The sequence below is a fragment of the Glossina fuscipes genome, unplaced genomic scaffold (genome assembly GCF_014805625.2).
Source record: "Glossina fuscipes isolate IAEA_lab_2018 unplaced genomic scaffold, Yale_Gfus_2 28, whole genome shotgun sequence".
Classification (NCBI taxonomy): Eukaryota; Metazoa; Arthropoda; class Insecta; order Diptera; family Glossinidae; genus Glossina; species Glossina fuscipes.
This window is the reverse complement of record NW_023998423.1, coordinates 6,863,818-6,873,345: the sequence shown is the minus strand read 5'-3', so window position 1 is coordinate 6,873,345 and position 9,528 is coordinate 6,863,818. Positions and strand designations below refer to the sequence as shown.

Genomic DNA, 9,528 nt, shown 5'->3' with positions numbered 1-9,528 from the left:
TATGAATGCTGAGAATATGAAATTAAATTTCCGAGCGTAAAATTGTCTTTGCTGTGCATACCTTATTGAGGCCCAAAATAAATGCTGAGAGTAATAAAATGCAATTGCGAGCGTAAAATTGACTTTGCCGTACATTTCTTATGGATGCTGAGAACGTGAATTTCAATTTCGGAGAGTAAAATAACAAGTGAGAAATGACGATTGAATTATGTTGCTATAAAAGTACTATATGTATTTTGTTGTTGCATTTTTTTTTTAACATTCAAACGTAACGGTGTGAATTTTTTGTCGCGGAAGCTTGTATGAAAATATACGTAATTTAACTAAATTCAAAGTGTGGCTTGCGACGCACGTTCGGTTCAATTCAAACAATTCAAATTTAATAAAATCCGTAAATTACATATATCTAAGTAATAAAGTGATCAAATAATAATAAAAAAAATTGCAAAAAAAACAAAAATATATTAATAAAATATTCAAATAATATGCAAAGTGAAAAATATATTTAAAATTTTGATCTTCTCGGAAATCAAAAAATCCCATTACCGCTAGTTCTATTTTTCGTGAGATTATGGAGGACATGGAGGACGAATTACGTTGCCCTACGTGAAAACTTTTAAACTCAATCGAAAAACGGTAGAACGGTAGGGATGCGCGAATTTCTTATCGGGAGAGCTTGCGCGAAAGAATATACGTAAACTAAACATACGACATATATAGAGATTGTTATATAAAGCCTGCTTGAAATTTGAATATATGGGGCTTTGTATCCCTAAGTTTATCTATATAAATCTATGAGCAATAAAAAGCCTATGTAAACGTAAATCCATATATGTGTATTAATGCAGACGAATGATGCAAAACAGGTGTATTTGTCATTAAGTTAATGTTTGTCTCAACGCAAGCAAGCGATGCAAACGGTGTGGTGTAAACAATCTGCTTATATATTATGTGTCAATATTCTCTTTATTTGTGTGGTGTGTGAAGAAAGAAAAACTTTCTAAGAGCCAAAGAAAGAAAGAATTTAGTAAAAAAGTCTATAAAAAGTATTTTAAAAAAAAAAAAAAAAAAAAAAAAGAAAGAAGAAGAATTTGAAATACATATACAAGGTAACCGAAAATCATTCTTACAGCGGTTTATGCCTATGAATATGCTTTAGTTAGCAAAGGGGTGAATTCTTGAAACTCTTTTTAAATGAAAAATGTGATGCTTAAATAAGCCGTCGGTTGGATTGCGTATTATATATATATAGACGGGTATGTTTTCAAAAGATAAACTTCACGAGTTTTCATATTACAGTGAACACTCTGGCCACAGCCATCATTCATATCATTCATGTGCCTTTGAATATTATTCATGTTAAAATTATTTCTTAATTGCTCTGAATTCAAAGTGAAGGAATATATATATATATATATATATATATGTAAAAGTAAACTATACAATCTTAAGATTATCTAGCAGTTTTTTTTTTTTTTTTTTTAATTATCGTCTTGATTTGTTACCTTTGTTACCGTAGGCTATAGTAGATGGATTAGACTCGGTTTGCAAAAGCATAAGTTTCAATAATTTTTCAAATCAAACAAAAGGCGGGAGACTGACGTTATATACATATATTATGCAATGTTTCTATGTTTTCTAAGTGAAATGTAAATGCTTGTGAAAGATAGTAAGTGATTTTTCACTCTTGATTTTATTGAACTTTGGAGGGGAGAAAAACAGTAAGCAGTCTTCAATTTCCTTCGACGGTTTTCTTTCTACCTATCAAAAAGAAACAAAAAAATTGCTTTTTAAATATCCCTTCGCAATTTCCGTTTTGCAAAAGCTATTGAAATTTTACCCTATCCAATGGGGAAAGCAAAATATATTAACTTTGTCATGGCATTTGCAACATCACCTCGAAGCTGATTCAGCTTCTGTCAGCTAGGACTGGCTCTCGAAGTGCCAATATTGAAATGGAGAAGTAAAACTTCCCTTATACACTTTATGCCGATAGATCGATTATGATCCGTTTGATCGATTATGATCCGTTTGATCGGTTAGTGATTTAGATGAAAGCAAGAAGAAATCTTAAGGAAAAGAAAATTCAAAGAAATTTTTTTAACAATTTGTGAGCGAGGAATCAATATATATATAAAATTTAATATGAAAATTCGTATTCGATCGAAAGTCCAGAAAAAAACTTGTAGCTACTGAGGTCAACACAGATATATGTGAGATTTTCGTAACGCCTTGAGCCCCTCAAGTATACATATTTAATACTCGTCGATAGCCGAACAGCTCTGTTCCTCTATTTACTTCACCGTAAAAAGCAAACTTCATCATATTTTCGTTCATCATTCCCGTCCATAATTCCATTACGTTCTATACGTAAACATCTATCTATTCATAGATGATATTTGCAGTACTATAAGCGACGTACGATGTATTAATGTTTGCTACTAAATTTTAGTAATTGGTTAGGCTTCAAGACGAACATTATTTTCTTACTTATCAAGGATCAATATTTCTTGTAATGTAATCAATGAAAAATACCGGAAAGTCTCCCAAGATGTTAGTCAATGCAATTGCCAATGTATGAAGAAGAATTGGTTTGTCACGATTTCGAAGTCTACGATACGGTTGCCGTGAACATGTTGGGCGCTCAGCGATCGTATAGAACGTAACAGAAGAAACGTCCTTAGCTTAATTATAACAACAAATGCATTTATAAAAAAAAACCTTTGCTTCACTATTCTTGTTCTAGCAGTAATTAGCAACAGTTGTAGAAGAACATATACCGAAATTGTTACTCTTTTGCTTTTTCGTTTTTTGGTGCTCCTACGTGCTTATCAATTAATTAAAAGAGTAGCTGGAGTTATTTGTGCATTAGAAATGTTGAACGAATTACATGGGAATCCGTGCATGAATTGCAAACGAAAGCATTTTTATCTCAAAAATGATTCAAAGAATGAAAAAAAAGAGGTGTTTATTGCTTTTGATCAATTGGTCAACTAAATGCTTACATTAGATAGAAATTGAAAATTAGTGACCTTAAAAATACATTAAAGTTCTTTATTTGCAAAAATCGAGTCGCTCATGCGATTAGTTAAAGTTAGTTAAAGGGCAATATTTTTTATGCTTTCAATCGCTTATTATAATTGGACTTGAATGTATTCATCCTAAAGATATATGCAACGTTCTTTAGCTATTTAATCTAAACCTAAAGAAATCGCAATACTTTTGACTGCCGAGGTGAACGATTGCAAAAAAATTGTACTAAGCCCCTTTTTAACTTCTAAAAATATCTATCAGAGATCTTCTAAAGTTCAGGATTTTCATATTATTTATCGATGACCGGGAAGGAGGGTAAGTTACGACTTACTATCTGAAAGATTTGATTGTCATAAAACTGAGGCAGAAAGAAGTTATGGATCTTAAATACAAAGACTTTCATATCACTATAGCAGATGAATTGATGATTGATTAGTTAACACCACTATGCTCACAATAGTGTAAAATCTTATATTAAAAAAAAAAAAAAACAATTTGGGGCCTTTTGAATATATTTCAATTAAATAACTGAACTCTATCCAAAGCTTCAGTCAAGTGTGATCTTTGTGAAGCGATGAAGATGTGATCTTAATCAGAATATATATATAATGATTTAAATATTGTTTCAAATATTGATTTATATTAATGGGCGTCCAAGATTCGTTGCAAAAAACAATTGTAACATTTTTATTGATTTTTACGTTGCAATGATTTACCAAAGTAAACAACATACCTCTTATAAAAATAATATTTTCAAAGTACAGGCAAGCAAGCAAGCCAGCAAGCAAGCAAACAGACCAAAAGAAGAATTAGTGATAAAACATGAAATCTTACAGCAACAAACACTGTCGTCATGCAATAAGCTTTAAGACCGGGTTTGTTTAACACATGCGAGTTAGAAAAGTATTTTTTAGAGAAATTCGTAAATATGCTCTCACTTAAAAGCACGCCCGCTCTTTCACCAAACAAACATTCATTCACTCATTCACTATATATATTTTAGATGGTTTTGAAAAGAAATTATTATGCTACACCTGCCTACTGTTGTCTACCCGTATAAAGCTTGACAACAACAACAACAAAAAAGGCAAAAAAAAAGAAAAAAAAAACGAAGAGTCGTAGTGCTGTTAAATAAATGTGTGGTAGTTGTGTTGTGTTGTGTTGTGTTGTTGCTACTACTAGTTTTGTTTTGGTTTTCTTTCAGCCGGTTTTTGTTTTTGTTTTTTGTGTCCTCTGCGGTTGTGAATTTACTTGTAAAGGAAATAAACTACCGTTGCTTTGTTAATGACACTCACTGTCTCACTGTCGTTTCATCTATCTGTCCGGTTGTTTTGTTTATAATATCAACGTATGAACATTCTATGTATTCATAATTTATTCATTTTTTTCTGTTTTTTTTTTTGTTAGTTTTATTTATTTATTTTTTTTTTTTTTCTCATGCCAAACAAGCATTTAATGAATTCACTGCATTTATTTCAAATTAGTGGTTGTTCCTTTTGATCGTCTTATTATCAAAAAAAGAAATTTTGTGCTCGCAGCAAAATGTTGTGAAAAATCAATAAAATTATAAAGCTTCCCTTCAAACCTATTGTTTGTGTAGTTATGGCTGCCGTTAAGCAAAATGTCGGCAAATTTTTCAGCTGGTCTAAGATATTACTTAAACAAATACATATACATATATATATATATATATATATGTATATTTATGGCAGCATAAATCTTTAATGAAAAGCGACGTTGCATGTATTCAAACACGAGACAAGGGGGAGAAGAAATATTTAAAAATTGTTAATTTTTAAAAAAGTTTAGATGAACTTTTTTTTTTTGTTGAAAAGTATTTCCAAAAATTTACAAGTCATGTGTAATGATGTGAGATAAAAATAAGGAAAATAAATTGAATTTATAATAGTAATCATATATGGTATTATATTACCAAAACGAAGTGAGATAGAATTGTTTGAGAAGTTTTGCAAAGTAATTCAATTAAAATTTAATAGATTTGCAAACAATTTTATACCGCAGTATCAACTATTCGAGAAAATGTCAAAGAACTATTTTAACAGAAACTATTCAGTATATGAATTTTATGAATTTGAAATGGATATGTTTAACGTAAGAAATGCATAAACACGAATTTTGTTCAACGATATCTGCAAATAATTTTAAAAAGTGAAAGGGGGAAGCACCACAATGTCAAACTTTTTTTTGAATCAAAAATTTTATATCCCGTGGAGTTTTAATAACCATATCTAGCTGTGGTAAATATGAATGTAAAAAAAAAAAACTAGGAAACTATATAATTATTTCGGAATACATTTGCAATACTTATTATCTCAAGTGAATATACAACAGATAACAAGATTATCTTCGCTCTAAGCCATTGAACCATTTTAAGTGTGTGCATAAAGCATAAGAAAGTTTTATCTAATTTGCGAAGCGAACTCAATTTGATCACTATATCAAATCCCTATATATCATATCGCCATAAAATGTAAGAATGATATATATATATATATTCGATCTAAGCAGTTTGCGATGAGTCAATTGAGACACATCTTGAAAGCTCACCGCTTTTAAAGGCTTTGGTTTGTTTAAGACGAATAATGGGAAAATGTTCGGTTCGAACCGATATACAAAATACAAGAGAATTTATGTTTCCCTCCAAACGATATCACACCAAACAAGTAAGAAAGTTATACTGTTCACCTTAAGTCCCTAAAGACTCTTGCCTACTCGGCTACTCAGGCGGATATATTATTATTATTTTCATATTTGCTTTCTTTTCGCATCTTGTCTTATTATATTTTCTATAGTGTTTGTATTCTTGATGAGCGTAGAATTCTAAATTGACGCCCGTTGCCGCATATATGCTACGGTCGGATGGGAAATAGAAAGATCATCCACATATTTATGACAGTTGATGATTTAAAACAAATTAGAAATTGACCGCAAAGCGCTTTGGCTCCGTTTAAGTTCGCTTTGGTGTTGCAAAGTCGCTGCTGTGACATCTGATGTACCAGGACCAGGCGAAATTTTTGTATGATATTGGTTTGGATGATATGCCAACACCACATTATCTACATAATCGACATTTAATATGGACATCAGAGCATTTGCCGCATCCTTAACACACTCCCTATTCGGAAGCTGGCAATCGTAACTATAAACATGTGTTTGTTATATTTTTGTATATATATACACACACAATATTTATAACATATATATATAAACACTTACATTTATATATGTACGACCTTTTATGTACAAACATATATATATATAAATATATATAAATATATATAAATATATATAAGACAGACTTCCGTTTAACATGCTGCAGTGAACAACAGCTTAAAATTACTCATTGTTTCATTGAAACTTTTTTTCTATTCTACAAATTAAATTAATTTTATGTTAGATCAAGCCTATTTATACTGTCCTTCGTAACTCTGGCGGTATTAAGAAAAACTAGACATAGACTTGGATGTTGCTATACCAATCTATGGTGAATAATTTTTTGAATCGGTTAATCGTGCCTGTCGTGTCTGATATCTTTCTATCTATAGTAATCGTATTCATAAGGCGTTATAAGGGAAGTGATTGCAAAAATTGACCATTTTCAATAGCACTCGTCTTTGTGGCAAAAAAAGTTAGTATATCAAATTTCATTAAAATATCTCTGATTGCCAGTAGGTCCAATAAAAGAGCGCAAGAGAGATAAGCTTCAAAATCGTTTCAAAAAATTATTCTGAATCGATCAGTAAAATAAAAGCTTGCTATAGCTCAAATCCTTGTCGTTGAAAATCGTTGAAAAATAGTTTGTTCAATTCATTAAATGGTAGTGAAAAAATTGGACGGAATGGAACTATTTTTTGAATTTTTACCGTAAAAAGTTTATTATATATGTTATTATTTATTATAGGTTTATTTTAGAGATATTTTTTCATATAAGTGTTCCTATGACAAATAAGTAGGTTATGATGACATTCTGATCATTTTAGATAATTAATGAAAAAGAAAATAAAACCTATATGGCGAAGTGATGTGACCATGTCCAACTACACGGTTTCAATTTATTGAAGACTGAATTGCCGATATTTAATATGTTTATCTCAATGTTTCTGATCGTAAGAATTTCGACAAGACATCGCTTATAAAGAGAATGCCGATAGGTTAATGTCTGAATAAAATAATTGACGAATGCGTTCGACGATGAGCAGACGAAAAGATGGAAGAGCTAAATTGCGACAAGTATCGCCAAACTCTTCAACATACAGGCATAAATATGTAAATAAACAGAACCACAAACAGATGGCGGCTGGTTAGAGTTCGCCTAGAGAAGGGTACAATGGAAGAGGGAACGCCTAGAAAAGTAGTTCTGATTAAATTTGTTCTATACCTATCCTGATAAAGAAGTCTTCAATCTTGTTTTTTATTCTATTACAAATAAAATGAATTTTTTTTGTCTTTAAAAAACACATACAAAATTATGTAAACGCGCGATTTAAGGAGAATAAAATATTCGAGAAACAATTGGAATGACAACTAATAATAATAATAATAATTGTGTCTAGAAAAACCCAAGTAGAAGTTAAAGTTTTGTTTAACGCTATCAACCGCATTTCATATATATAATCTTTGACAATGTATTGAGTTCAAATAAAATATCATATATGTGCCTTAGCATGCATACATATATATGTAAAAATCTATGAGGGTGTGCACTTTAAAATATGACAGAACTTCCGCTCAACATTTCTTATTGGTTTCGTATACAATTCCAAGTAGACGCAATATATTCTTTGCATTAATTATTCGGTGTGTACACACGTATGAGTCGATTGTCAAGTGAACAAATTGAAATTCAAAAGTTATTGCTTGCAAATTGGCATTCATTTATTAAATCCGCAAACTTCTGCATTTGCGAGAGATTAAAATTTCGTGAAAAAAGAACATGTTCGGAATAAAATTGTAAGCGATAAAATGTAATAATGTTTAATTGAAAGACCTCAAGTTGTAGAAAAAGATCGTATGGTTTAAAAACAATATATATATATATATAACAAATAATAAAATGATATTCGGCTGTGATCGGATTTCTTATACCCATCAACGTTATTCTATTTTCGTAGAATAATTTAGCGGAAAATATATCGTGTATATGTTGTAGTTGTGTTGAGCAATGAGCAAGAGAGAGGGCAAGCAAAAGTGTTAACTGTGCAGTGTTAACATGGGCGTGTTACATGGGCGTGTTCTTTGAAAAGTTGGCTTCATTTTTGCAAACGGGCTTAAGACAGTTACTACATACTTGTGCAGACTAACAGATGGACAGATGGACGGACGAACATGCTCAGTTGTTTTTCGAATTTGAAACTGGCCAAGACCATACATACTTTATGGGATTTTTGAAGCTTGCTTGTAATGGTTATGAATAATATTGGGTAGGCATGGTCATTTTTTTCAACTTTTTTACAAGTAGCATAGCATCGCTCATAGCATATATTTTCAAATTTTTGTAGATTTTTCCGCTGTAGTTTATAAGTATGGAACAAACAAAAACAGTTTGTAATTCCTTTTGAAAAGCAGACGTGTTCTTAGTTTATGTGATGCTGTGGGCGTGTCCTTCGACCAATATGTGCGCAAAAACTTCCAAGGTTTCTGCCACATTTTATATCGGCCGATTTATTTTTGCGATCAGGAGAATGTTTAAAACTCACATTGTACAGACGGACAGACGGCCATGCTTAAATCGATTCAGAATTTGATGCTGATCAAGAATACATATGTTTTGTCGGGTCTCTGGAACTTCTTTCTGGGCGTTGCAAACGTTTTGATAGAATGAATAGACCCGTCAAATTTCGGTAATGGGTACAAAAATGTTTATGGTGAGCAATGCAAATCTACAAGACCGACACTAGTTTTTGCCTATTGAAAGATAAAATACACTTCAATGCATGCGCAAAAACATTATGTTCACTATATGTGCATATACGTATTGAAGCTGATAAGTTAAAATTTGATAACAAGCAACATTCATAACAACGATAACGGCGGGCGTAAGTTAAATTTGAAATTTACCATAACAAAATAAAAGCAAGAAAATATACATATACACATATACATATATATATAATATGTATATACATATATATTTTTTTTTTTATTAAATTTTGTTTTCATTCTTGAAGATTTAATTTAATATATATATTATATGTATGTATATAAAAAATAAATGTATGTAAATATTATGACCATACATTTCTTGTCCCATTCACCTTGCTTAGAATCAGAACAAAAGAAGCAATTTAGTCTTTAGTTCTTTGCAATTATAGCTAATGGCCTTACCGCCGGTTCAAAATCGCTGAAAACATTTGCCTCAAAGTATTCGAGGAATGTTACTGTGCTTCATAGCAGGTATCTTTAGTGTAATACGATTTGTTACCAGCTGGCCTCCAAAACTTAGGGAGTCCCCCTAGTTCTAATGTACCATATTAG

At 31.1% G+C, this 9,528-nt stretch overlaps 1 protein-coding gene across 2 annotated transcripts in view; it reads left to right on the top strand.

Moving 5' to 3' along the window:
* Positions 1-1,037: 1,037 nt before the first annotated feature.
* LOC119636548 (putative polypeptide N-acetylgalactosaminyltransferase 9) overlaps positions 1,038-9,528 on the top strand; it is a 125,520-nt gene continuing 117,029 nt past the window's right edge. For both annotated transcript variants that reach the window (XM_038031949.1, XM_038031947.1), the window contains exon 1: positions 1,038-1,256. The gene's annotated coding sequence lies outside the window, so the exon portion shown is untranslated. The remainder of the gene's footprint in view (positions 1,257-9,528) is intronic.